At 44.6% G+C, this 13258-nt stretch overlaps 1 long non-coding RNA gene across 1 annotated transcript; it reads left to right on the top strand.

The window, feature by feature from the left end:
- Positions 1-2511: 2511 nt before the first annotated feature.
- On the top strand, positions 2512-7161 carry LOC118983119 (uncharacterized). Its single transcript, XR_005065653.1, has 3 exons — positions 2512-3591; positions 6323-6539; positions 6833-7161. It is a non-coding gene; the product is annotated as an uncharacterized LOC118983119 (long non-coding RNA).
- Positions 7162-13258: the final 6097 nt, after the last annotated feature.

Below are 13258 nucleotides of genomic sequence, written 5' to 3' on the forward strand. Positions count from 1 at the left end.
AAACAAAGGCAAGGGGTGGATTTAATCAGTTTACAGGACTGAGGAGCCCAAGAATTCCTGGGAGCAGGAGTGTTCAGTGTTCCATCAGCTCCATGGAGAATCAAGCAAATAAAAAAATAAAATGTGCTCAAGTTCTGGAATTTTGTTTAAAAAACGTCTCTTCCAGGGGATGTCCTGTAGCTTCTGGGTGGGCCGCCCGTGGTCTAATATCGCGTCAGGGGTAAATAAGGGCCAGCAGGGGTAAAGGCCCAGGAAAGACAGAGTCAGCGGCAGTCCCTGAAATGAAAGCCACCAGCCAGGTCTCTTTTCTACCATGGGGACCATTTGGAGACCAGCTGGTTATGGCTCCTTTTTATCCCTTCCCTCCAGCGGCTGGGCAAATACAACCAGCTAAGGACGGGGCTCTCAGAGAGTCATCCTGGGTCAAGAGGTAATTTCCCAGGGACTGGACCAGGAAGAGATCGCCGTCCTTTTCAGACACCGGGCAAGACAGGCTCTATGTAAGGGGCCAGAGTGGGCACTCCCATGGCTTTGAGAGCTGGACAGATGGTCTTGTTTGAGGTCTTGTTCACCCTTGCATTTAATCACTGTGACTTGAGACCTGCACTAAGATGGCTGCCACGAGTCCCACGTGGCTACTTTTACTTACATTCATCAAAATTCATAAAATGTAAACTCCAGTTACTTTGTCAGAGTTTGCCACAGTAGTAGTGCCTGGTCAATTCACTCCAGGTGGCTAATGGCTGTCCTGTCAGGCTGTGCAGATGCAGAACATTGCTACCATCACAGAGAGAGAGAGCCACTGGACAACTCTGCTGTAGCCAGTCTCTGACAATCATTTCAAATCCACTCTCAGGCCTTCTTTCCACCACCCGATGGCCTCAGTCTTCTAGGCTCCATCGCCTTAATGTTTATCACACGTCAACCCAAGCCTCCATTGGCTCATGTGTAAAGTGGGCCTAACAGCGTGTCAGGGCTGATGTGAGGACGGCAGGAGACAGAGCAGGTAGCACAATGCCTGGCCCAGAGGGAATGCTCAACAAATGGCTCATTGCGATTGTGCATAAAATCTCATGCTCATTATTATTGTTAATACTCTCCCATCTTCCTCCAGGCCAGGGCTTCCCGAATTCTAACAGGCACAAGATTCTCCTGGAGGGCTTGTTAAACCCGACTCCTGGGAGGGCCCCCATTCACAGTGCCCAGTTCAGTAGATTAGGGAGCCTGATCGTTTGCATTTTTAACAAGTTCCCAAGTTCTGTTGAGGTGGCCAGGCTGAGAACCACACTTTGAGAAGTGCTTTTCGGGATGGCTCTTCTTAAGCCATTGCTGCCTGCTTGGTGGGGGAGTTGCTTTGTGCTTGTGTGAACATTGTCCTTTTCTAAACATACCGTGCTCAGTTCTGCACCTGCCTTCTGCCCCGGAGACCCCTTTGTCCGCTGCTTTTCCAGCCCCAGATCAGACTCTGGCAAACCTGGCCAACAGCTTTCTTCCAACTCTCCACCTCCCGGGTTGTCACTCATTCCTCTGGGCTGCCCGCCTCCTACATTTTGTTTATTGTTTGTTTGGTATGGTACGATAGTTATTTGTTTCCCTGTCTGTGCTTCCTAAAGTGTGTGAGATATTCCACGGCTGGTACCTAAGGCCAATTTCTGGGATACGTCAGTAATTTTTAGATGGTACTGAAAGAAACAAACAGCAGTGAACCACAGCATGAGGAAGTTATTACTTTCAAATTTTTCCAAACGTTGATTACATCAGGGGGAAAGCCCCAGCCTGAGGCCCCTGTGTCTTCACCCCTTGCCAACGGCCTTCCAGCTCAGGGCCTGAGTCAGGTTATTTGATCACCCTCATCATTGCCATCACCAAAACAATGGCAGCTTACATTCAAATAGTGCTTTCTGTGTGCCTGGCAGTGTTCTAACGGCTTTCTCTACCTTCCCCACACATATTACTGATTAAGCAACTAATTCAGTTAATCCTCAAACCCCGATGAAGTAGCTAAAATTATGACTCCCAGATGAAGAAACTGAATCACAGAGAGGTTATGTGACTCACTCACGGTCACACAGCAGGAGTGGGAGAAGCAGGGTTTCGGTCCCGGCAAAGTAGCCAACTGTACCCTTAACCACAGTGATACTGGGCTAGAGTTTAATGATGCTCTTTTGTTTCACCCTTGTCTTATAGTTTGCCTGAATATATTCATTTTCTATTTCGATGGTGATACAAAATCTCTTTTGTATGTTACGTGTCAATTGTGTCTCAGTTTATGTAAATGATAGATCAAAGAAAGATAGATTGAAATGGGACTGATGTATGGCAAAAAGAGTGAGGCCAGTGAAGCAGAAATATTTAGCACGTGAGAGGAGAGCGGGTTCTTGGGTGCGGCGGCAGCTGTGAGGACGGCATGCACAGACCGAGGCTGGGGATGACTAGTTCAAGCTGGCCGTGAGCTTCCCAGGGGCAGGATCCTGTGGGTGTCGGTCAGGGTCCAGCCAGGGAGCCGATGGCACACCCAGCAGCTTCGCTGGAAAGAGTGAGATGAAGGCAGTGTTCACAGAGGTGCGGGGAAGCAGGAGGTAATAGCACGCCAGAGACTGGCCGCAGAGGGAGGCTGTTACCACCCTGGAAGGAACAAGGAGAGAAAACGATATTACCAGATTATGGAGAGCGGAAGCCAGCTGTAGCGGTGGAAGGGAGGTCAGCAGACAGCAACTGTAGCCAAAGGGCAACCAGCTATGGGGGCGGGGACCCGTTTCCCCTGTGGCCTGTGATATCCATGCCGCCACTCCTGCCACGGACGGACTCCAGCTGGAGGCCAGAGGGCAAAGAGCCCAGTGATGCCCTCAGCAAAGGTCAGCCTCCCAGTCGCAGAGCAGGGCAGAGGAAAGCGGCCTGCAGAGAATCACCGGTGCGGCCTGATAGCTGGGGCAGTGCGGTACACAGAGGGTGTTGCTCTGGATCGAACTGAACCAAACGGAGAAATGGATTTCCAGTAAAGGGTGCCACGCGGTCAAGGCAACTGGACCCTGGACCTCTGGGGTTTCACTCCCAGCTTATCGGGGTGAGTGAATCATCAGATTTTGGTGACCTCTTGGGGCTTGAGTCACACACATGCAGGAGGAGCTGAGTTGCTGGTGCCTGTTAAGTGTTTCAAGCTGTAATTATATCCTCCACCTCCTCAGAGTGTCTAGACTAGATTGCGAGAGCTGGAGGGAAAAAAAAAACAACAACTGCAGCTTTCTATGGCCCTCGAACAAATGGGAATTCCTGGCGGAGGCCCTTTTCCCAGAGCGCACAGGAGCAGCAAATCCCCAAAGCAGCAGCAGCCTGAGCCAGGAAGACGGAGAGAAAAAGGGAAAAGACGTGCCTCGCTGAAGCATCTCCGAAGGAAAGATTCCAGTCAAGAAGTGGCTGTTGGAGTAGGAAGGGATCGTGTTGTGTTCTCCAGAAAAGCTGTTCATGTGACTTGCTATCAGTAATATTAATAAATAAATGCTTTGCATGCCACACACATTTGTTCTGGGCCAGACACGGTGCTAAGCATCTTACGTACTTGGCTGCATTTCATCTCTGCAACCGCCCTATGAGGTGAGTACTGTTCACCTTATTTTTGAAAAGAGAAAAATGGAGCTTAGAAAGGTGAAGAAAACATGGTCATAGCTACAACTGGTTGAACATTTGTCATGAGCCCGGCACAGGGGAAAGAGCCAGTCAAAGGGTTGGGGGCACTTTATAAAGGGCAGCCAGCTTAAGGTGAAGAGTCACCCAGCCATCCTCCCCACTCCTGCACCAGGAGGCCCTTGAGCCCAGGCTGGGGCCTCAGAAGTGCATTCCTGTGTCAGCGAGCAGTGCCCAGGAAGGCAGAGGCCGCTCTCCACTCCATTCCCTTAAAAAGTATCTTCCTCACCTTTCTCCCAGGCCCTCAGCCCACTGACCAGGCAAAGCCATGTGGGCCCCTCATCCAACCTGGTGCTGCCATGACTGAGAAGCAACACGGTTGCCTTTCAACAGGGGTCTCCAATGATGGGATTTCCCACACTATTAAGGAACTCATTTACCCCCTGGCCTGATTTTTCTCTAGTCTCTGCTACAAATACCTTTAGTTTAATTTTTAATTTTAAAGGGTACAGGTAAAGTAACTGACTCAAAATAGTTCTTCACTAAAGAGTGATCGCAATTATTTGGCAACTATTCAGACAGGGCCCGAGCATTCCCTGCATCACAATCTGGAACTCACCACTGTGTCGAGAGGAGAGATTCACCTGCATTTGTGGAGCTGCCTCATTTAGTGAAAAAAAAAATACAAAAGGAAAAATGGAAAAACAGGATGATGTAACATGTGATGTATTTGAAAGGTGTCATTTAATAAATCAATGCTTTAAACGTGCATACACCTGCAAACCCACAATACAATAAAATTGTGCGACTGATAATATAATAATAATTATAAGACTTACGAAAAACAAATAATGCATTGAGCCTGCATTGGGTAGGTAAGGTGGCCTGGTGAGGAGACCCGACTGTGGAAGACTTTGTGATATGCAGTCTTCTTTCAGGCATGTCAGTGAGGCTTGGTGACTCACTGCTATTATTTGGAGATAAAAATGAAAGTCTAAAGTTGGTTTTTGTTGCCAAATTGCCTTCCTCAGGCACCTCCTCCCTTTACCAACACCAAGAGATTCTGGTTGCTATTAACCTTTATATTCATTTTTTTTTAATATCAGCATTTTCCTGTGACTGGGCTTCCCAACCAGAGTAAAACTGTCATACATACAACTGTAACTTTTTATGCTTGTAACAGACACTAACATACTAATTGAATGACTGATATTTGTTGAATATCAAGGTTTTATCAAAAGTTCTAGCATTAAAACAATGCACTTTTCTCCACTGTAATTTGTCATTTTTTCTTTATCCTCCCCAAATACACATCTATTCTCCATGCCTGATCCATCGTATGAAAGAAGAAAACCTCAAGTCCATTTTTTTTCTTTGCTTTCTGTCCAAACCCTTCTGAGCAAGGCTATCACCGTTCCTTCCTCTCCCAAGAAGCCTAGTGCGGCTCTCTCCACAGCTGCTCCTTCCATCCCTCGCAAGGCAGACACCGCCTTGCTTTGTTATTTCAGTTGATCCAACGTGACTAAAGCATCGGATGCACTTTCTCTGAACACTCAACCTCTGGTCGCTGAGAAGCACGAGGTCTGGATGACGGACTCTGGCAAGAATCTTCTCCCATCTGGTTCTAGTTCAGGGCTGGCCTTTGGCGGGCCTCCATCTCACACCAGGAGTCTAAGCGGGTGTGAGAGCTGCTTGGCTCTCCGGCAAGTTGAGTGGGTCCATGGAGAGCTGTTTATTTTTCCAAACAAGAGCAGCAAGGTGTTGGTGTCTCAGCATCACGCAGATTTAAATGTATTACCAAATTCTCCCAAACAGGTGTGTCTTATTTGACTTAAAGAACTATCTGTTGTTATCGGACACAAAGGTTCTTCCAAATTATGACCTGACTTTAAGGCTATAACAGTGGATTTAAAGATAGAAGCAACTGGTGTCTCCACGCATTCTTCGAGGATATCATAAAAGATCCATTCTATCCCTGTTCTTTTCTCATTCTGTCCCCTTTGGCTGAAGCCATTATTTATTGTCTAGAAAACAATAGCTTCCTAATTTGTCTTCCTGCCTCCTTTCTCACCCTTTACCATCTTTCTTCCTTTTACTTGCTGCCAGAACAATGTTTTTTTGGATACACAAATCTGAGTATGACCACCCAACTCCTTCCCCTTGTTCAAACACCTGCAGGAGCTCCTCACTGCATATAGGAGAAAATGCACAGTCCTTAGCAAGCATACAAGGCTCACTGTAACAGAGGGAGTAGAAACTGGTGGAATCTACAAATGGAATTCTTTCCTTCTTTTTAAAGAAGCTGAGACAGATCAGATGTAGCATGGTACACACTAGGTCCATGGGGACAGTGTAAAGCTCTCACTCTAGGTGTTCACTCTGACCAGTCCCAGTGCCTGTACTTCCGTACTGCTCGCCACTCTGGCCTCCTCACCTAGCTCATTATTTATCTCATGGAACTTGGTTCCAAACTGGTATCCTCCAAGCATCTTTCCTCAGTAGGGAGTCTGGGTTAGGTGTCATCGCCCTGGCTCTCAAAGCCGTCTGCAGCCCCTATGTGACAGCAGTGACCACACTGTCACGTGTGGGGCTTCTCCCTTGGACCAAGGCTTCCTTGATGAAGGTGAATATCTTACTCCTCCTTGAGTAAATAAGAACACAGAATAAATGTTTATAGTGGGCATGTGTTTTGTCTAACTAGGACCTCCTCTTCCCCTCTCCCGGAAAGAGCAGCTGCTATCCCACCTCCCCTTTAAGGAACTACCCTTTTCCTGCACCTTGTGGTCCTGACCATGCTGCTAAACCAGATGATTCCAGCCCCATCTTAGGAGAGGGCACATGACTCAAGTTGGACCAATCAAATTCTCTCACCTGGGAATGGGAAAGGTTCCAAAAGGCAACTGGAGCTATGGCATCAGGTGGGAGTTCTCTAAAGGGACCACAAGTGCCCTAGCTCCTGGATTTTATTCTTCTCAAGGCTTTAGTATCAGTGAGCTTTTGCTGTGTAACAAATAACCTCAAAATGTAATAGCATAAAATCGCATCCTTTTCTTTATCTCAAAATTCTGGAGGTCAGTAATTTGGGCTTGGCAAGCTGAGCATTTCTCCTGGTCTTAGAAGGATTTGCACATGTATCTATGATCAGCTGTTGGTGAACTGGAGGCTGGTGGCCTAGGGTCACCTCAGCTGGGATCATCTCTGCTCTCAATAGTGTCTCATCTTCCAGCACTCTAGCCTGATCTTATTCACATGCACCTGGGCAGAGTTCCAGGAGAGGGAATGGAAGCACACGGGGCTTGCTGAGACCTGGGATCCCACTTCAACATCATCATCTCCACTGTATTCTGTTGGCCAAAGCAAGTCACAGGGCCAGCCCAGACTGAAGAGGGTGGGAACTAGTATCTACTCCTTGACGAGAGGAGCTGCAAAGTTACAGGGTGAAGGGAGCGGATACAAGAGTCGAAATGTGTGATCACATCTGCAAACCACCCTGGCTTTGTTGTTCAGTTTCTTGTTGGTCTTCCAATGCCTCCCTTTCTAAATAAAAGTACTCTTATGTCACCTTCGGTTGTTTGCAAGTTAAAGACCATAACTTATGCATGCTTGGGAATGAATGAACGAGGATATGCTACAGCGGGCCCAATGTCATTCAAGGGAGAGTGTTACAAAGAGGCGAGGGGAGGAGGGTGGCAGACCTTGTCGTGGAGCTGAGGAAGCTGCTGTGTGCTGGTTGCCTGAGCGCATCTCAGAGGCCATGATACTGCGTTCCCTTCCACCCCCCCTGACTCAGCCCCTGTGGTCACAGCCGCCAACAGCCGGAAATCTCTCTGAGGGCTAGACGTGGACGGACAAGCCTTTCACTTGGAGCTGCTCCCGGGTCACCACCCAAATTGAATTTGAGACCCTGACTGTTCACATTAGGTCAATATCCTCAGGTGTAGGTTAATAGAGCAACATTTTATATTTAAGATTAGTTTAAACACAGGACATAAAGTTTTTAGGGAAAGGGTCTTTCGGTAACGGGGAAGTGTAAAGGCTGAAGGGATCCTTAGTTATGGCCCCGTGTTCCCCACTTTCTTTAAGTCCTTCTCACCCTCCACTTCCCACACCTTTCCAGTAAAATCTCCTTTTCCTTAGGAGTGGACCATCAGGATGTTAGGAGAGCAAAAACAGTTCCTGTAATTAAGTAACACTGAACTGTGAACGATTAATATCTCACATGCCTCAGTTTCAAGGATAATTTATAATGTTACGGGGAAGATTTCTTAACTCAGAAATATTTTTTATCAGTAAGATCCCCGCAAATATGAAGGAGAGGTCTTTAGGCAGTTATAGGCATGGCGGGGGCGGGGGGGGGGGGTTTGTGTTATTTTTTTTAGTGGNGGGGTTTGTTGTTATTTTTTGTAGTGGTAGTGGTGATATAAATAATGAAAAAATAGTATCTGTGTATAGATAGGACAGTGCATTTTTGTCATGCGTAGAACTTTCTCTTCTTTGAAAGCCATGGTCACCTTGGCCTTCAGAATATTCCAGAAATTGGTATAGTAATTTATAGTAAATACTGATGAAAATGGAAAGTTCCTCAAAGTTTTTGCAGCCTTAAACCCCACATTTGAGATTTAACAAGCACCCTCAGATAAAATGATTGCCCTGCGGTTCTCTGAGCACTTCTCACCATCTGCAAACCACAAAACTGTCACTCAAAGTGCTGAGATGCACATCTTTGTGGGCGGGACAAGGAGGAGCTTGTCTGCTCTCACTAAGGCCCAGGCTCGGGCCATACGCCAGTGCAGCCAGATAGAATCTCCAGGGCGGAGCGGGATGGTGCGACGCTCCCTGTGTGGGAGGCCTCCTGGGGAGCAGCCTGGTGACCTCACTGGGAAAATGAAAACAGTTCAATAAAAAAAAATACTTATCTTGGAAATGATCTGCCTGAATCTGAGACCAGTGAAGGGATTGTGTTTCCAACACCCTTTCAAAGAAAAAGGCCATTTTCCATTAGTCCTGTATAGGGAAGAAATCCCACAGTGCTTCTACTTGACTAAAAAATGATGATTCAGGCAAAAAGGATCTCAACTCCAGGTCCACACAAAGACACAGTAAGGGAATCTCCCTTAAAAGAACCAATTAGAATGTTTTCCTTCTCGAACCAGAGCAGTGATGTACTCCCGGGAAGTAGAACTCTGGGGAAGACCCAAGCAAGCACACAAGTAACCTCAACTTTTGACCTCTGATACTTTCCTTCCCTCTGGGATTTCTTTCATGAATCTTTGAATGCTGCTGATGGAGACTTAGAGTGTCCCAGCATCTAAAGCCTAAATGTAGACAAAGGAACAAAGGCTGGACATTTCAAAAGCCCCTTTACCTAGTATGCAAAAATACAATAGGCAGATTGATGTCAAACCAATCTAGCAGCAATATCAGGCCGAAAGCAGGCCTCTGACTCGCCCCCCCCCCCTCCCCGCCTTGTGGACCTGTTTTGTTCTGTTCTGAGCCCTGTTCCTTGCCTAAAGGGCTCTCTGGGCAATTCTTAGTCCCGCGGCCCTTGGGCATGTATCTTTCAGGAGACTGGGAGGACCAGCCCTAGCCATAGGTATTTTGGTGGGCATTTCATATTCTATCAACATTAGTATAATATGATCACCTCTGCAAGAGATATTTACAGAAAATTAACTCATTATAGTGGACAATATCTCTTCTCCATTTGGTATACAGCATGTTTGGGCCCAAGGCCTCTCAGCTTAGTTTGCAAAGGCTTCTGGCTAAAAGTACCTGAGAGTGTAGTTTGATTTGGCTTTACCTGAGGTCTTCTCTCGCCCACAAGTTTCTTAGCTTCTGGGACTACAAACATTTCTGCCAATCTAATAAAACGCTCCTTTAGCTTTCTTTCCAAAGGAAAAATCAAACCCAAGACAATCAGACTGTGTGTTTCAGAGCCTTCTGTGAATATGACAAATCTTAGGAGGCCCCTGGCTCTAACTTTGCTTTGAGTGCTAGAAAGCTCACACTTGAATCTGCCACTCTCCCTGAGTCGAGTGTGCAAAACTTTTGGGTGTATAAATGTTTGAGTCTCACTTTAGACTGGATTAATTTTATTCTTACATTTCTCTCTGAAATTTATCTCTTTAACACTTTCTGCCCATTTCTAACTGCGTAGTTTTGTCAGCTACCTTAACTATATTTTTCCACCACTTTAGCATCAGAAAAATTCTCTAGAACTTAAAAAGCAGTTTCTGGATGTTCTCCTCGGGTGCTGCTCTTCTTGATAATCTATTATCTGAGTGGTTTCACAGCCCTGTTGGGGCAGAGACTAGCTTGTACATTTTTGTGTGGTTAAGACGGAAATAATTCCTCTCCCATGGAACAGGTAATCTCAGAATTTATGACTTCTGACCAGGCTGGACAACAACCAGTTCTATATCTAACTTACCACTCTTAACCTAATATCGGACACCTAGCTTCTGAAATGCTATTTGCACTGGTTTTAATACAGTATAATTTCCTTTAGTAGTTAATAAGTTAAATAGCATCTCTGACTCACCTTCTATGTGCACGAAAGTAATTTCTTTTAACTTCTGAAAAAATACCATAGCAGCAAAAAGGAAAAAATGGGCAACACTATGTATTTGTCAAAATCCATAGAAACGTTCAGTATAAAGAGTGAGTTTTGACATGTGCAAATTGAACATAAACCATTCAGGAAGTTAGGGAAATCCCAGATGGAATGCAAGAGGTGACCCCCACAAAAATTCTACCTGAACTGCAAAGGCATGAAATATAACTCAGTGAAGGGGGTGGGGGGAACATGCTGACCTAGTAATGAAGGTAGTGGCGTCTGTAGGACTAATGGAAACAGTACCTGCTCAGAGTACTGGACTCTAGTTGGTCAAATTGTTTTCTACAGGAATGTAGGTTACAAATCTCCAACCACTCCATACATATATCCTGGAATTTATAATTAAGTACACGAATGGCAGATGATAGGATCCAGGTTTCTTACTGCTAAAGAGAGAGTTTATGAAGAAGCAAAGAAAGGAGGCTGGAAGAGAATTGGAGACATTAGTATGAATTCATGTTTGACTTCACACAGATACCGATAGTTACATAGAGAAATAACAGACCCATGGGTCACTATACATACATATGATTCCTTCTCAGTCGGCTGAGAAGACCTGGCACGGGCAACACTCAGTAGCAATGAACACACCTAGCACACAGATTTTGGTTTCTAACACTACTTTCCAATAAAAGAAAATAAGGCTTTTGAAGAAATGGCTGATTTTAGAACTGAGGCAGAAATTCTGTAAGATGAGCCTGAAGCATCTTGCAGAGTCAAGAAGTAAGCAGTTCTCCAATAAATGAATGAATGCATGCATGCATACATGAATGAATGAATGAATGAAAACACAGAGCCGGGTCAAAGGGATGCAGAGGCCCAGTGGAGGAGTTCCTAATGGCCAAAGTTGAAACAACTTAAGCAACAAAGTAAGTGGTGGAATATTAGATTAAAACTCAAATACAAAATTAAATTTTGAGTGCATACTGACATAAATAAATAATTGAGCAAATAAGTAGGAAAGATAAGACAGAGCTTACAGGCAGAAGAATTTCAAATAATGTGTGTAAACACTCTGCCCTCAAGGAGGTGAAGCCAACGCACGACTCCCCATATCCTTAAATGTGTACTCTCGACAGTGCCTTTCTTACAAAGAATACAGTAAGAAAAGGGAGTAGGGGAGTAAATTTACAATGCAGACACCTGACAAACACTACCTCCGCCAAGATAGCAAGGTCCATATCGACAGTCATAAAATATATTAACAGTATGTACCTTTTATATAGTGTGATAAGAACGGCACTTTGCCTCCACACTCTCCCTCCCGTAAAACCACAATTCCAGTCTAATCGTGAGGAAAATGCTCGACAAATCCCAGCTGAAGACGAATTTACAAAATGCCTGACCAGTATGCCTCAAAACTATGAAAGGCGTCAAAAATAACGAAAAGCTGAGAAACTGTCACAGACCAGAGGAACCTAAGGAGAATGGCAACTAAATGCGCTTTGGCATCCTGGAAGGGATCTTAAAATAAAAAAGGAAACGTTGCAGAAAAAACTAAGGAAGTCTGAAGAAACTGTAGAGTTTAGTCAATAATGATGTATCAGTATCGGTTCATTACTTGTGACAAATATACCACAACAATGTAAGCTGTGAAAAGTAAGAAAAAGTGGGTGTGGGGTATGCGGACCTCTCTGTGCTATGTTTGCAATTTTTGTAAATCTAAAACTATTATAAAATAAAAATTATTGAAATAAATAGGTGTATCGGAAAAACCCAACAGAGAAACATTCTGCGTGCAAAACATTTGTGAATGTCATGCTAAAAAGAAAAACTCAAAAACTATCACAGGTAAGAGAAGACTAAGGAAACATAACAATTTTTTAAAATGTGAAATACTGGATAGGATTATGAAATTTTAAAAAAGACATTAGTGGAAAAACTGCTAAAATCCAAAAATAAGACTATAGCTTAGTTAATAGCAAAGTACAAATATTCATTTCTTAGTTTTGACAAATATACCATGATTGTATAAATGTTAGGGAGGATTAGGTGAAAGTACGTGGGAATTCCCTTTGGGTAAAGGTATAGGACAACTACTTTTGCAACTTTTCTGTAAATCTATAATTATTCTGAAATGAAAAGTTTTTAAATTATTTTCTTGAATAGGTGAACCATGAGGAACAATGGCTATGTGTAGACTGGAAGTAAGGGCACTGTCTTTCTTTAGCCAGCAGAGATGCAAAGCTACCATCAACAGAACTAACATGTTTTGAAGAAGGAAATGACCACAAGCATATAAGGAAGACAGCCTGAATCACAGTGATTCTCCCCCCGAGATGGGCAGGTGCAATAATCTGGATCACAAATCTTTGGTTAGCTTAGTCCAAAGCACAGAGAATTCTGCTTTTCATAAAGCTCTTGGGGGACAAAACATACCTCTCTCAACAACCTCAACAAGAGTGGCCTATTTCAAGCACTGGGTGTTAAAGATAGGGACACAACTGTTCATGAGATATTTCCTACATCTGCCCTTTCCACACACAGGAAGCCTAATAGCTATAACCCCATGGACATAGGAAGAACAGCTCTTATCTCGCTGACCAGTGAGAAAGCCAGCCTCTACAGGATGGCCACAAACAGCCAAGATCTGGCAGGGACTGGAAGGAGCTTCTGATCCTTGCTTGGCTGAGTTACTTCTCCAGGCTTTTCCCAAGGTAGTGAGAAATAGGTTTCCTGGAATTGTTTATGAGGCTGCCAGAGGTCAGCCAGAGTTCTCAGCCTGAACAGTCATTTGTTTCTCCTTCCTCACTGGAAGTGATAAAACCATATGTCACCCCAACAGAGCTACTTACACATACTAAATACCTGTAATGTGCCAATGGCAGTGCCAGGTGCTAGAAAAGAGGGAGTGGATTTGAAAAACAGAAAAGAAAAGAAAAGAAAACACGCTAGGTTGGCCAAAATGTCATAGGTTTTTTTCATAAGATAAAAGACATATTTTTCATTTTCACCAATAACTTTATTGATTTGCATATTTTGAATATGTCAGCAATCTCCCTCCGTGTGGTGTAACATTCA

The sequence above is a fragment of the Sturnira hondurensis genome, unplaced genomic scaffold (assembly GCF_014824575.4).
Source record: "Sturnira hondurensis isolate 20B ecotype Veracruz unplaced genomic scaffold, ASM1482457v3 Scaffold0002638, whole genome shotgun sequence".
NCBI classification, from domain to species: domain Eukaryota; kingdom Metazoa; phylum Chordata; class Mammalia; order Chiroptera; family Phyllostomidae; genus Sturnira; species Sturnira hondurensis.